The sequence below is a fragment of the Cuculus canorus genome, chromosome 1 (genome assembly GCF_017976375.1).
Source record: "Cuculus canorus isolate bCucCan1 chromosome 1, bCucCan1.pri, whole genome shotgun sequence".
NCBI classification, from domain to species: domain Eukaryota; kingdom Metazoa; phylum Chordata; class Aves; order Cuculiformes; family Cuculidae; genus Cuculus; species Cuculus canorus.
Window position 1 is genome coordinate 130,338,295 of NC_071401.1, and position 16,159 is coordinate 130,354,453.

Consider the following 16,159-nt stretch of genomic DNA (forward strand, 5'->3'; position numbering starts at 1 on the left):
TTTCAATCTCAACACCTAGTGTGGTAGACAGTATGAACATACTCCTTTCCTAAGTAGTAAATTGATCAAATTGGCATAAGCAGCATTTCTGAACCTTTATTTGATTTGTGAAAATTAAAACATATTCATCTCTATATATTCTTTCTACCTGTCAGTCATTTATAGACCTGCTTAGTAGTCTTTGGACATAGTCTATGGCCTGTGGATCATTGGCAGAAAACCAGCAAAGAGATGTCATGAAAGAAGAGTGTTTGCCTGCTAATTTGATGGTGTCAGGCTGAGAATATCTCTATTGTAAAGTACACGGAGAGTGATTTTCAGCAGAGAAGACAGAGCAGCTGCTCCTTTCCTTGCTTACACTTCAGACCCACTGATTTTGGAGGTCAAAGGCTACTCCCTGAAGTTTTATTGTCATTAATGTGCAGGAGGTACATATAACAAATCTAGTTGCTGGAGATGGTAAGAAACAGTTTCAGTCACTTATGATGTCTGTGCACGAGCTGTAAGGAAAATGAGTGATTGCTTTTTTTAAACTTGAGAGCTAAACTTCAGGAAGTTACTTTTCATGGTAACTTGAGTACTTGTGTGAAAGATGAGACTTAAAGAACAGCAAGACAGCTAGAGGCATTCATTGCATGCTGTTTTAAGATGTTTCGTAGCAATACTGTAGAAGAGTCATAACTAGAAATTGTTAACAAGTCGTAAGTCTTTCTTAAAAATACTTTTTAATGTAAATTCCCAATTCTGCCTGTCCAGCTACAGGGAGTAGAAGCATTTCACGGTATCTGAGAAATGGAAGGAATACTGTTGTGATTGGCTTTTCATGACATGCCATATTTTTAATAAATGAGATTTGCAGAAAACTTTTCCTTTGCTCTGCCCCCTCAATATCCTAAAATAAATGGAAGCCTATGTATTGTAGATTGCTGACTTGTGGCTCTTTTTTTTTTTTTTTTTTAATGGAATAGCAGATATTAAACACATTTTTCATTTCTGTCCATGTTTCCCTGCTAGCAAACGAAGATTACAAATAGATGGTACTTACAGGTAAGGTTCTTTTTTTCGGGTAGCTATTATAAAAGCTCACATGATATTGTGTCACACTACATGTGTCAAATAGGTACACACAATTAATTAAAAAACTGCCATACAGAAATCATTGTTCCTGCTGTAAGTTCTTCTGGTTGAGAAGTGTGTTCTTGGTTTATGTTGGTGTAGACTCAAATGATGGGTTCTGGGCCCATGGCTGTGATTTAGCAATACAAATTGGAAAATAGGGTTTTTTTATTCAGCTTTCTGCACCAAGCAGCTTAACTTTGTGAAAAAGGTAAACAGCATGAAAAAGACCGTTTCTCTGAAGAAAAACATATTTTAATTTTCTGCCAGCTATGATGTCATCTCCTTGGGTTTTGCATTTGTGTGGATTCTTAGCCCGGCTGAGAACTGCACCTTTTAATTCCTGGAAGGGACAGTTTGACTGTTACCTGTGAAGAAATCACAGTCATAAATCACACACAAGAAATAGCCTGATTAATAGTTATCTCCATTTATTAGGTACTGAAGCCCAAATGCACAGAGAATGCTAAACTGTTAGAAGGAAAGCTTCTTAAATCACTGAAAAAAATATTAGCAGTCGTTTCTTGTTCCTCCAAGAAGAGGCTACGAGTTAAAGGTATTCCTTGGGAAAAAGTATATTTAGACTTAACAAATCCTGTGTGCACATAGCTGCCATATCTTTACATTGTTTTCTTTGTCTTTTTTTCTTAAAATACTTGTAGGTATATGTTTGTGTAAAAACTCTACCTGCCAAATACTTTTATTCTTTCTTTCCCACCTGATCAATCTACTAGTAAGACTGTAATTAAGATTTAAGAATGCAGGGGATTTAAAGTGGGAGAGACTATGCATCTTGTATCAGGTATCTATTATATATTCTCCCACCCTTTTTTTTCCTCCTGATATCAGACAGCAATAACAAAGAGATAAACCCTTCATCTTGTCATCCTCCACCCTTTCATATGCGTCACTGTTTGTTATGCATGGGTCTTAACAATGGGTGCGATGATAGCAGTTGATAAAGGGATAGAGTGGTGTCAGCCTCAAAATGTTCAGCTGCAGCCTTGATACTGTACTGGTTGCTGGCGTCTTTCTGTGGCACAGTGCCTTCCTTTTGCAAAGTGCATGACTTGGGGTCATGCTGCAGTATAGAGGAATGCTAGCATAGATGAAGATAATCACTGTTCCTTGAGGCAAAAGCCTTATGGCAGCTTTTGCAGCAGCAACCATCATCTTTGTATGATGCAGTGGTTTGTTATCCTGCTTTTCCATGAAAGGAGAAAGTGATCTGGATGTAGCTGTCAGGAAGAAACTTCTTATCCTTGCACACCAGCAAGACAAGGCTATCATAATTGAGCTGTGCACTATAAAATGTACTTTACAAAAACACTGATACATGGATTCAGTCCACCAATCTTGGGATTGCTTGAAAAAAATTGCCTTTCTGTCTAACCACTTCCTGTGGGTGCAGCAGCACACACCCATGATAAAACAAAGTTTGTAACATAATTTGAGGCACTTGTGAAATGCTGGAGGTTGTAACAAATACTGTAAGATAGATGGAGACCAAACAAGTTTCATATACTTTGTGTGAGCTCTGCAGTAGTATCTGCCTCACTAGTACTTTTAAGGGCAGTGCCACAATTGTTCCCTTGTTCCATATTTCCACATGCAGTGTGAAGGGTTCAGTCTGATCTGGTATTTCACTAGGTGTGTTGAAGGTATGATGACAAGGTGAATCAGTGCAACCAGGGAACCTGCTTCCAGCATTTTCTTCTTCCTGCAGCCTCCCGTGGAAATGCTCTGTATTTAGGTTGCGGAGACCTGTATGCCAAATCAGGAAAACAGTCTTGGGAGACTTGTATTTTGATGGTCTGTAGCCAGTCAAGTGCTTTTCTCAGCAGATGCTTCCGAGATGTTGGATATAACAGTTGGGAGAGGGTACTTCATCTTCCGGCAATCTTGTCAGTGAAAGAGACACCAAAAAAAGAGTTTCTCCTTAGGTGTGTACAAGCCTAAGTGACTATCTATGATATGTACCCATAGCTCTTTATCCTCTTCCAGTGGAGATAAGCCTCATTCTCCTTTTATATGATATTTATTTTGGAAAGCTGGCTATGTTCTCACTTAACTGGTTCAATTTCTGTCCCTCTGGTTTTCCTCTACCTACTCTCTTTCTTTTTTTGCATCTAATGGGCATGATTGCCATCACTGCTGTTTCTTTGCTGAAGGCTTGAGACTGCTGCCTTGACTAATAGAGCCTGACAGACATATCCAAGACTATATACAGCCTCTCAGGTGGCTACGCACTGGGCTTTCCTGCTTTCGAGAGTGCAGCACAGAGGAGTTTGCATAAGATCAGCAGACGTCCTTCTGGATGGGAGTCTGCTGCACGCAATACTTGAGGACATCCTCATGCTGTGTAAGTGAGGCTCTCTTTACCCACGAAGGTCATCTGAGCAACAATACTTGTAAAACTAAAGTAACATTACCAGCCAGTCTTGGCATGTTGTTGGAGTGGTTTGGTGCAGGCAGGGGTGTGAAATGATGCCAGCAAAGTTGCACACTACTGGTGGCAATTTAGTCACCAAGTACCAAGTCACCAACCAGTAGGGTTGGAGAATCCTAAAACTCTGTGTATGTGGCGTGTGTTCTCTTTATAGCTCAGTTGTTTCAGAGGTGATGAGCACAGTTGGGAATGCTAAGAAGGAAAGATTTTTGGATTCTTGTTACCTGACCACAATGCATAATAGGTAAGGAAGGTTCAGATGTGCCAAACTGGCTTTCACATCAGACCAGCAAAGCATGTAGCTAAATATACAGGAACAGAAAAGTGCCTGTAGTCACCTATGCAACAGGAGATAAACAGCACTGACGGCGTTTTAGTAATATTTAAAGATAATATCCTTGGAGTCAAGATTAGCAGACCTTTATTAAAATCATTGCATCCGTGGAGTTTTCACAATCTTAAACTAGAGTTGAAGGCTTATATGATATTGTTTCCAGAAGCTAAAATAGGAGAAGCAGTAGTGTACAGTGTGTAAATTTTCTGTTGGCTAAAGGAGGGTTTCATTAACACAGGAGATACAGAAAGGAAGACTCTCTGCTCTTAATAGCATTTTTCGAAGGCTACAGCTTATTATAGCATGTCTATTAAATGTTTTTCGCCTTGCTACAACGTGATACTTGCACTGACGGATAACAAAAGCATGGAAGTCAATGAAGAGGTTGCATTGCTATGTGAATGATCTGGGAGAAGCCAGAGTCCAAGCAGTTCTTCCGTGCTTTCATTTTCACGCCCATCTTGGGGGAGGAGGGAACACACTGCAATTTGGATGCAGAAGGCTGTGGCGCAAGCCAGAGATGTTTCCATTCCTCGTTCTGAGTCAGCACCCCTAGTTTTACTCCTGGTAACGTCTATGTGTGCAGGTGGGAAGTGGACAGGAAGAAAAGGAGCTACTTCTATAAAGCCTCTTGTTCTTTTCACCTCCTAGGCAAGCATTAGGCAGAGTGGTTTCCTACAGTATTTTGAAACATGAAAGGAAACTGATTATGTCTGTATATTTTATTTAGGCAAAGGTGCAGTTATTGGATAAGGACTATTTGCTGCTCTAGCTAAAGAATTCAGGCTAGTAAATGTTCAGATCAGTGCTAGCTCTGAAACAATCAAAGAGGAAAAATCAGTAGCCTATGAATTTGAGGAGGAAAACAACTCTGGTTAAAATAAACTGTTCAGGTTGCCACCCCACCTCCCCCCAAGTGATACACAAGTGATAAATGCTAAAGCAAAGCTGTTTCATTTTTTAAATTTTTAAATACAAAATTTAGGGGAGGGTTTTTTTTTTTTTCCCTGCCCTCAACAATTCTATGAAACTGATGCTGAAAGTAACGTAACTCTAAAATCACTGACATTACTAAGATGTTCATTTATCACCAAGAAATTTTAATTCAACAGTTTTTGCTTGCATCTAATGCCACTTCCTAATAAACTTCGCTAACAAAACATGGGTAGAAGTCGGTGGCTGCATCAGATGACTGTTACATTTAGTGTGCCCATGCTCAGTGCTCATGATGCTGTTTCAAGATGCGTGTATATTGTGCTCTCTCCAGCGTATCATATCTGACACTTAACTTAATTATAGCATAAGGAAACCACACTGCATGAACAGCCTGTTTCACACAATAAATGTGTGAAATTAAATAATGAGCACATCAGGTGGCTAAACCAGGAGTGTAAAGACTGAAGACTGTCCATGTAGCTCCATGTTGCAACCCTTCACCTGCCACATCCGGCAGTCCCTAGTAGTCCAACGGAGGCCTCTTCCAACACAGCATTTTAGGATCATCTGCTTAGTAAGATCTTCCATCTACCTAGCTTTTGAGTTTCTTTTCATCACTCTGAAGTACTTAAACTACAGCACATAACTAAGACATTCTTGAGAATATCTGTTTATTTTAAAGAGATTGTGGTGACAGTTTAGACACTTGTCTGACTTGGCTTTGCAAGTGAAATTGTGAGTCTCAGAAATCTACTCTACAATAATCTACTCTGATTTCTCTATTTCTGCTTGAGGAGCAGATTCTTAGTCTCATGGGAGCATCACAGTTCTGCCCATCTTCCTTCCACACTAGGACAATGCCATAGCTGCCCTGGTAGATGCATCATCCAAGTTTTGCATTAAATCAAGCGTGTAGACCTAATTCATCCCAGCAGATGATAAGGAGCACCAATTCTGTCCCTCAGTAAGCCTGAGGAAGGTTCTGCTCAGCTTAGGAAAACTTTGTTCATAGCCAGCCAGCTGTTTTTGAAACAGTCCTAACTCTCAGGGCTGGAAACACATTTGTCTGCCAACTGAGAATCAGACTATGGCTCACTCCCTGCCCCTGAATGATGTTTCATTATAGATTGCATCACAGCTGTCTTGGTCCTACACCCTTTTTCTTGCAAAACTTCATTGTATCTTCATCTCTCCCTCCCTTTTGCTTGGGATCCCTCCTGCTATATTTTCAGAAGGGCACTGGTTTCTGAGAGCAGTCTGTTAAAGTTCTGTATGGAACAATGTAGGAAAAAAGTTGATTTTGGTAAAGTATTGGTTTGCGGTGTTTAAAGCACTCTGATTTCTGTAGCTAAAACCAGATCATATCCGTCTAGGTTTGACTCAATAGCTGAGATACTTGTTTCCAGGTGAATCAAATTGGAGAGAGCTCTCAGAATGAGGGCAGACTTGTAGTGACAAGCTTTAATGTCCTTGTCACCATCCCCTTGATATGACTGTAAACAGACATTATCTTAGGCTTAACACACCGACACCGCTCAGTGCTGCTAAGTGGGATGCAGCCTTTAGGATGGGAAAACTCCTCCTTAAATATATATTCTGGAAATGAAACAGAACACCAGCAACACTGAGTAAAACTGTGTTGTTTCAGAATATCTTCTATTGTATAAATTTTATTTATTTGCATCTTTTTTCTTGGCTGCATTTCTCCTAACTGAGCTGCATTTGTTTTCCTTGTGAGAATCTTTCATTCCGCTGCACTGTATCCATGTGGAAAGACTTTTTAGTGAGCAAAATTTACCTGTGTAGTTACATGCTTTTCCTCATCAGAACTTTTACCAGATTTAAATAAAACCGTGACTAAGCAAAGAGAAATTTTGTTATTTAAACATTCACTGCATTGCTGACAGAATCAACCTTGACAATGCGAAGAAGAGGGAACGCCCTCCCACCCTCCACCTCCCCACCCTCCCACCCTCCACCTCCCCACCCCCCCCACCTCCTCCTGGAATCTCCTGGTGGAATCTGACAAGATCTGGATTGGTTTTTTGTGTGTTTGTTGGTGTTCTTTTAACCATCTTTACAAAACTTTGCTCTCTGGTGTTGCTGGTGAACAGGGTGCATTGACATTCAACAAGGAGACCCAGGAAATGGCAGAGGCATGGAGTTCATTTTGATACCCTTATAGGGTAACATCCTTTCATCTCATCAACATATGGTTTGATTAAACTAATAATTGAAAATTAAGAGTCTTCCTGGTCAGAAAGAGAAATTGTCTCCCTGTTGCAAAGCCCCATTTCCCAGAATGTATAATAGTCAATAAGGTGCTGTCCATATCTCTGTAAGTCTTTTACAGCCTCTGAAGTCATGCACATTCACATTTGTGTTCATCCTCTCAAATCCCATCTGTTTGTTTTTCAGCCATTGGTATCTTTCACACATATCCTAAATGACTATGCATGCATCTAAATCTGGCGCTCTGCTTGCCTTGAGGAGGATCAGTTTGTTTCATGTCTGTTACTTTTATGGCACTTCCTGGCTGAGATGTTTCCTGCCCTTTCTGTAAGGAGATCGCTGTTAGATCAAGATAGAGGGGAAAAAAAAGAAAAGATGGATAGAAAAGATGACTAGGAAGTTGTGTTAGTTAAAGGTAGGTCTTTGCTGCGCATGTGAAGAGCAGGCATCTGGTTGGTACTTCCGTTTGTGTCATAGCAGGGCGTCATGAGCTTATATCTTGAAAGGTACATTCACAAGTGTCAGCTGGCAATACTGCACGTGGGTTACAGGAGCAATATTAATTAAATGAGGAGCAGCACTGCCTCAAGCTGATTTTATTGCTCCGTGCTGGAAGCAGCTTGGTCACAGGTAGACCAGGGCATTGCTGCAGTTCTCTGCTGTGTGGTGTCATTGTGCTCTATGGTTATTAGAGCTGAATGTAGTCAGCGTTCTCTCCTTGTCTGGTGGTTTGGGTGCTACAAATGAAAGGATTTGGTAAACACAGCTCTACAAAAAGCCAACTGTTTTGCTTTGGTGAGTATATTGTTTCTTAGTGGGACAGCCTCCAGGCATTTTCGTTGTTTTGTGGGGAGACAGGATTGTCTTCTGGGGTTGGTTTGTTGTTTCCTCACACTGGTGTTTTGGTTTTTTGTTTAGAAAAGAAAAAAGGATCTGTTTTTTTCTGTTTGTGTAACAGGAGCATTGTGTGAAAAGTGCTGTTAAGGATTGTGGATGTGGAATAATGTGTGCTGGTTATATTTTACTGTTTTAAAATGAAACCTGCCCCTCCTCTCTGTCTGCAGTCTGCTGATTCAGTTGAAGAAGCAAGGTCAGTTTTCTACCCTCTTCTCCATTCCTCTCTTTCTGTATTCTAGAATATTTTTCGGACGTTCCTTGTTCATTGCCAGAGGGCTTCATGCTTTCCTTGTTGCGTGATGGGTTCAGCTTTGCAGTCTCCCAAGGCTCTTGGGTGCTTCCTGTAACTTCTGCTCCACACTTAACCGCATTTTGAGCAGAGGAACGTAGAAAAACTTAATAGCTGGGAAAGATGGAGAAAGGTTACAGGTGTGCTTTAGGAGGAAGCAGGTTTGCCAGCAGCAAGAGGACAGATTATATGGTCGCAATTCTGTTTGCACGAAAGATTTAAAGACTGATCAGTGACCCAACAGTTGATAACATAGTTGCTCACATGCTGTTACACCAGACTTGCCATACCTTGCTCTATGAGGGATCACAACTGAATCCCTGCAGAGAATCAGAGCAATTCAGCTGCTTTCAGTCACATCAAATCTCTGAAAAGCACAGCTGGTGCTTGGCAAAGTGAGCATGTCCACTGCATGAAAAGAGTCAGACGTGCACTGACAGAAGACCACTTCATGGTGAATCAAGGAGGGCCTTGCTGAAGTGGAGGAAGTACCACCTTCGATGTCGCATGAGCTCTCTTGGGCAACAAAGATTTTAAGTTACCTCACAATAAGGCGACTGTTGCAACTGAAGACAGGCAAATTCATTCCTTTTTTCCAGGCTATTGCAAAAGACTGAAGAGGAGTTCATGGTGGTGACAAACATCAGGTGGCTTGGAGATAACGGTGTGAATCCTTGACTCTGTTGAAAGGAGCAATCCTTCAGCACTGACTGCAGTGGAGCCAGAATTTTTGTGTCTTTGTGTATTTCACCATCTGTTAATCTCAAGAATGGACTGGGAAAGAAAGCATTGCTAATATTTTCAGTTACAGTTGAGTATTGTCTGTGGGAAACTGTAAGATGAGACCGTTTTTCTCTCATGAACTTCCTGGTCACTTGCAGCTTTGGTGGCAGGTGATAGATGACAATGTAGCTGTTAGAGCAGCTAGATAAATGAGCATATTTGGAAAGCTGCCTTTCCTGAACAGGTGTTCTTTTGCACAGACAAATTTGGAAAGCCGCTTTGAGCAGAAAGTGCGACCAGATCACCGTGTTTAATAGCTTTAACTTTCATGTCAGAGAAATCAAACAGTTTTGAGGATGGAAAACTTCTTAAAGTTCCTTGGATGGAAAGTTTCTACTAAAGCTACCTTCACTGTTGTTCCATGTTAATCAACAAGAAATATAGTAAGCCCCCAATTATGAAATAAGTAGATAGAACCTTTATCCTATTTCTACCTAAGCAAGAGGATTATTTTAATGAGGTAATGAGTATTTTATTTTGTAGGAATATTTGGAGCAGAGAAATTCAAGGAGAGATTGACAATACATACTCAGATGAAGTAGTAAATATTCTACCATTATGAATGAAGTTAATTTTTTAATCTTTCCAGTGTTTGAAGTATTTCTTTAAAAGCAGTCTTACGCTGTCCATCTCTGAGCCAGTACTCTCCTTCCTTGAATTGAAAGCAATACCACACTGGCTTGAATGTGCAGACGCCAAGTGAAACTTAGTAATGAATTTTGACTGGGAGATCTCATCTTCTGCATCCATTTGTGATGTCCATTTGTGAGTGTAACCTTTACTGTTGCACATGGAGGGTCCTGGATTCAAAAGCTCCTGTGTGCAAATGTGCCTCCTAAAGACCTGGCATGTGGAGTTCCTTTCTTGTTCTAGGAATGGGGACAGAACTTTACAGCTCCTGTTGTTGCATTTCTCCAAGCTTATATAGTAGATGCTAGGCTTGAGAACAGTGGAATGAAGTCCAAATGATTTACTTAAGGATGTAATATTTATATTGTGTCAGATTTTTCAAAGAGCTCCCTACTTAACTCTTCCCATATAAAACCTTAAATGAATCTGGCTATTAAGAAAATAGGTTCCCTTAATACTTTCAAAAGACTAAAATCTGTATTTTTGCTATGTACTTCGTGACAGACCAAAAGCCTAGTTTCTCTGGTCCTACCTTCAGTATACACGTGAAGGTAATTTGAGGTTTTTCACAGATTCTGCCAGATGTGGTTACACAACAAATTCTTATTTCTAACTCTATGAATTTTGAATTCTGAGCTACAACAACCGTAATGCTAGGCTTGGATTTGTTGGAGCAACTGACTTGGGAGCGTTCCTACGCCAGCATGGAGCTCAGCTCTGGATGGGGGACACACCACATGGTGGAATTTGGAATCAGCATTTCCAGAGCAGCTTCACTGGTAGTAAACACTTGGCTTTTCAACCTTCTTGAGTGGAATGCTTTTGAACCACTCTTATTTTGTCACTCTGTCATGTATCTCTCCACAACCTGCTCTCTTTGTTGTGCTGTGCTTTCTTCACCCTCCCCACCAGCATAGCAGTATTAGTGCTTCATGCTGTGTGGCAGAGCAAGCTTCACTTACTGATGCTCGACTGAATGTGTATCATTCTTCACTGAAAAGAGGGGCAGCCTAAGAACAGATCTGATGATACAAGTTACCTGAAGGAAACATCATTCTGATGTCACTTTTCCTTAATGTTTTGGGGTTTTTTTAGTGTCTGCAAGGTTGTTAGTTTTTGGTTTTTGGTTTTTTTTTTTCCCCCCACTGCTAAGTCTGATGAAGTCTGCTTATATTCCAAATATCTGGGAGTACCAATAGCCTTCAGGAGCAGAAAGAGCTGCAGATGCAATGTTATTTTAGGTGGTTGGGTGTAAGTGGGCGTAATGCTTTCTGAGTGGGACAAGTAAACCAGAAGGACAGGTGAGGAAAGCCTGTTTCTTATTATAATAATTCCAATGTAAGTTACAGTTGGACACTGTTGCTACCTTTCTAAACTAAGCGTGGTTTTGTGGAAAGAATGGACAAACCAGTACATACCTCATCCAGCTGCATTGGCAATTTTGGCTATTTCAATTTCAGAGTTAGTAGTCGTCTCATCCTCTTCAACTACAGACTTGTGGTTCCTAATATTGGAAAATCATGAGTCATGTTGTCATCCTGTTCCCATTTTCTTTCCTCCAGAGAGATCTAAAATGATAAGAAGCGGCATGCTCAATTAGTTGAGCGTATTAACTTTGCAGGATAGTCTCTTTAACTGGTCTTTGTACAGTAACAAAATCAGTATTTCAAGTGCGGAGAAAAATGCTTTTTATTTCTGAAGACTCCACAAAGGTCAGTGGTTTGACTCACCCTTCCTTCACTCCTGAACTTCATTTAGTCCCCAGCAACCTATGGCTGCACTCACAGTCACCCTCTCTTTTCATCTTCTCTCACTTTGTAGCCTTCTGCCCTCTCTTTTCACAGGTCCTCAAAGTACACAGATGGTATGTTAAACTCCCTATCCTGTTAACAGTTCCTTGCCCTCTACTTTTCACTCCAGATTTGTTCCTCCTCCAGCTTACTCTGGAATCCCTCTGAAAACTATATTTCTTGAATAGCAGGCTCTTCCTTTTCTCCATGTTTTATACTGCATTCTCCCAGTTATCTTCAGTCTTTGTTTTGAAATTCTTAAAGTTTCCTTTTCTGCAGAATCAGTCCCTACTGCTGCACATCTACAGATCCTCTCACTGCCTTCTGTCTGGGCTGTAAGCAGATAATGACAAACTTGGATTCACAGTACATAGAAAGTGTATGTTAAGGTTTTTCTTAGGAGGGCGGTTTCCTTCATATCATAGAATCTGCAAAAGTATCAGTGCCCATTTGGTCAAAGGTGGTTTCGTTCAATCATATCGTATTCACAGTACATAGAAAGTGTATGTTAAGGTTTTTCTTAGGAGGGCGGTTTCCTTCATATCATAGAATCTGCAAAAGTATCAGTGTCCATTTGGTCAAAGGTGGTTTCGTTCAATCATATGTAGAAATAAAAGGACACAGTTTGGCATTTGGGATATGTATGGGAAAAATTATAAGCTCCTTTCTTTATTAATATAACAAATAATATCAAAGACCATTGCCTACATTCAGTGTTCTGTGAAGGGTCACTATGAGGAGTCAGTGTGGAGCTGATTCCACAGACAGTTTTGGAAATTTTTCTCTTTTCTCATCTCAGATGTCTTCTGTGGACCCCCATTTACAGCTGTAGTTTGGGGATAAAGATGTAGAGGACCACATTTACTTTGACTACCACTGACTCTGCAATTTTCTTCTGTGCCTTCCTTCTGTCGCATATGCAGGATGCAGCCTGATTTTATTACTCGTTGTCAGCATTATTCCCAACAATTTCTTAGCATCTTCAGTAACTTCAGCAGCTGTTTTCAGTTCCTCTATTTTCTCCGAGCAAATGAGAATGAGGATTTACTCATAGTTGGGCAGCAACTAAGAAATTGGTTTGTGTATGTTTTGCAGTTCTTTCTTGCTTTGAGGGCAATGCACCCAAAACCAGCTATGTCCTAATTCCAGTCTGAACTACTAGGCACTGAATGGATCCTGTAGGAGAATGAAATTCGCTGTAGCACATCTTTTCTGCTCCATTTTTTCCACCTTTGGTTTCTAGCTGTCTCCTGGACTATTTCTGTGCATCTTTGATAAGATCCCTTAATTTCCCAATGCCTAAATTTAAGCTAAATACAGCAATACTTCTCTACCTTGAAGTGAGGCAGTGAACTGGAAATTGCTTTGTATTTCTTGAATTAAAAAAGAACACAATATGGGAGAAGTTAGTAAAAATCACACATTTCTATGGATTTGGCTTTATGTAACATTGTCCAGAAAGTGTGCAGTGAATAAAATTAGAGCTCAGTTTTTGTAGGGTCTAGTCTAGCAGAGGCCATTCTTGAATGAAAAGCCCATATAACAAGGTTAAATTAATTATTAAGCATACATTGTAATAAATACTGCTAGATATCCTCTACCTTTAACAGTTCTGAAAGTAGATGAACATCTACATTCCTTACTGCTTAAATGAAATAACTCAGAATATATGGAGAAGTCAGAGGGTGAAAATTTGAAGCTCTGGAGTGATATGAAATAATTTTTATGTAAATCTCATTCCAGTGTATACTGTTGTACTTATTAAACACAAAAATGCATTCTGTGCATTTTAAAGTACTTTAATTGATGTCTACCAGAGCTATTCAGGATACCTGGAAACTCAGCTTTCATAATTTATTATTGTACCATTTCTCTGCAGTCTTCTTTTGCTGAGAATCACAGAGTTCTGAGTTTCAGCCATATGGGTTTACAGGGCTTTTAAATGTTGCATCTTTCCTGGTCTGATTTTATGAAGAAAAGAAAAAATGAAAGAAAAAAATGTCACACCGGGCTGATGACCCGGGAAGCAGCATTTCATTGAAACTCCTATATAGCTGCCCATGGGGATGTTCTGGGGAAGCAGTAGTTTCTCTATATTTATTTTTAAAGCGAAATATTACAAAGATAAGGAGAAAAGCACTCAGAGGGGGAGGAAAGAGATCTGCAGAAAAGGAGAGAGATGGCCAGTAGAAAAAATGGTAACAACCAAGATAACAAGTGAATATTTCACAAGACAAAGACAAAATGCCTTTTTATTTATCCTTTAGTGATCAGGAAAATATTTTCCCTTAAAAAACTTCTCAGGACTACTCAGAAAAGAACTTGCTGACTGGTACCTTTTTGCTTTTGTTTTTTTGACACATCAGAGTACCTTTGGTTAAACCTCTTCTTTTATTTATACAGTATCTGAAATTCTGTAGTCACCTCTCTGCTCTAGGTGAGACAAAACCTGATTTATTTCTTCTGTTAGCAGTCAGAGGTTAGTTTTGTTGCTAGTATTATCTTTATAGAAAAGATTTCCTTTCTGCCAAATCCCACTTGCTCTTTTTTCCGCTTCGCTGAAAGATCTTTCCTTTTTAATATATGTGTTGAGTGAGGAGCGATGGTCCTTCATTACCAGCTTTTGATGAGAAGCTTAGGCAGAAATGGGGAGACAAACACCCCTAAACAGCTTTACACAGATGGACTCCAGGATGGTTGGCTGTCCTGAGGTCCTGGTTTCTTACTTTGTGTACTCTTTGTTACTTTTTGGCCCTTTGGGGGGTCAGTGTCAGTAATAGTAAAATGTTAGTAATGTAGTCAGCCTGCCCATGCCTCTGAGGCACCTCAGAGTTAAGGGACAAATAGTTCATGCTGCGCATAATGGGGAGAGAGAGGAGTATCCAACAAGGAGAGTCAGAGTCTCTTTACATCAGTTTTTGTTGTCTATTTTTCTGTTTTAGGGGTTGTCCCCACTACTGACCTTGAGGGAGAGAGCTAGTGACACAGGTGGCCAGGAGAGGGAAGAGGCAAGAAGTGGTGTGTGCAAAAGAGCCACCACTCACCCCAGCTTCCCACAGGAACCCGCATGGTAGTATGACTGCAGTAGTAAGAGTACATTTTGGTTAACGTTCTGATAAAACAGCACTTCAGATAAAAATCTGCTTCCAGGGTGAAAGGAATAGGAAAAGCCATCTCAGTGTGTGGCTTCCAGAGGGTGAAAGCTAAGCCTTTTTCTTTTTGAATCAGTCTCCCTACTCAGACACTCCCTGATTTTAGTCATTCAGTAACTATTTGGAGACTTTCCTGATGCTGGAAAGATAAAAATATTTCATTTGGGTTTTTCATAAGCCTGTCATTAAGCTGGCAGTGTTCCCTTGACGAAAAGGAATTGTTTTCTGGGGAGCAGGTTGAGGCAGGAGACTGGCACATCTCAGGAAATCATCTCTGGCCAAAATAATTATTAGGCTCCATATTAATCTATTGTCCAAAACCAGGATTTGTGGTACAAAGAAACTGGTTGCTTGATTAGTGCAGTAAGAAATAGAGATGTTGTGTAACTCCATGAAACACAGTGTATTTGAAGGTATTTTTATTTCTTTCTGTAAAGAGTTCTTTATATGGCCTAGAAAAATTAGTGGCATTTGTGTCCATCTATAATGTGTAAGTTGTTTTTACATAGAATACAGGATTATTTGTATTATGTTTTGATATTTTTTTCCATCATCTTCACAAGAGTGTTTCAAAGGGCTGTGCTTATGGGCATTTGCCAGAGGCCAGCACACAGTTTACAGCAGGCTAAACAGAATAACAGCTCAGCAAAGAAACAGTAATCTTCAGCTCCCCTTCCCCCTTTTCTGTGTTTGCTTTCTTCTTCCTTGTCTTTTTCTAAGGAAAAATGATTTGAAATGTGGTTGTAGTCATAATAATCAATAATTATAGAAACATAGAATGGCTTGTCTAGAAGACACCTCTGAAAATGTCTTTCTTCTTATCCATCTGGAAGATTTTCTTGAGATTTTTGCTCTCCACGGGTCTGTTCTCAATCTCCATAACCTTCCCAAAATAGTAGACTATTTTATTCTGATGACATTGCAAGCTTCTTCAGCCCCCTTGGATGCATCCCATCCATTCCCATGGAGTTGTGTAGATCTGCTGTGCCTGGGTCCCTCGTTCCATCTTCCTTTACCAGGCATAATGCTTTGCTCCCCCAGACTGCCATGTGATGCAGGCACTTGGGAGGTCTGAGGGCAGACCGTGCAAGTAGAGACTAAACATATTTTCTACATAGATTTAGCAGAAATTCACAATATTTCCTCTACTGAAGTTATGGTATGCTATCCAAATATTTGTGTATGACCATTATGAATTCAGAAATTAAGCAAGAAATGAAATAATAAATGATGGAACCCCAGTTTCTCACATCACCTGCATCACCGTTTGGCCTTTTTTGCAAATAACTGAAGTTTTCTCCTCAAACTGGGCAAGATTATCTGTTACTTCATCAGATTTTTTGAAGTGTTGCCATTATACTGCAATGTAATGTGCCACAATATATAAGCAAAAGGGAATGAGGAGATGAAAGGGGTAATGGGGAAACAAGAAGGGTAATCAGGAAAAGAAGACCTTTTGTGTTAAGTGTACTTTTATACACTATATAAAAATATGCAGTGGAAAATATTGTATGTTAGATGTCAACATTTCTGTGTGAAATTGGTCTAAAG

At 40.0% G+C, this 16,159-nt stretch overlaps 1 protein-coding gene across 6 annotated transcripts in view; it reads left to right on the forward strand.

Annotated features, from left to right (window-relative positions):
• The window catches only part of FAR2 (fatty acyl-CoA reductase 2), a 147,687-nt gene that overhangs the window by 29,819 nt on the left and 101,709 nt on the right, over window positions 1-16,159 (forward strand). The window contains exon 1 of one of the 6 annotated variants that reach the window (XM_054072687.1): window positions 7,671-7,862. The exons of 4 other annotated variants lie outside the window; for them this stretch is intronic. The gene's annotated coding sequence lies outside the window, so the exon portion shown is untranslated. Of the gene's footprint in view, window positions 1-7,670; window positions 7,863-14,421; window positions 14,527-16,159 lie in introns of those variants that run through there. One more of the 6 variants, XM_054072707.1, reaches the window with a different exon arrangement.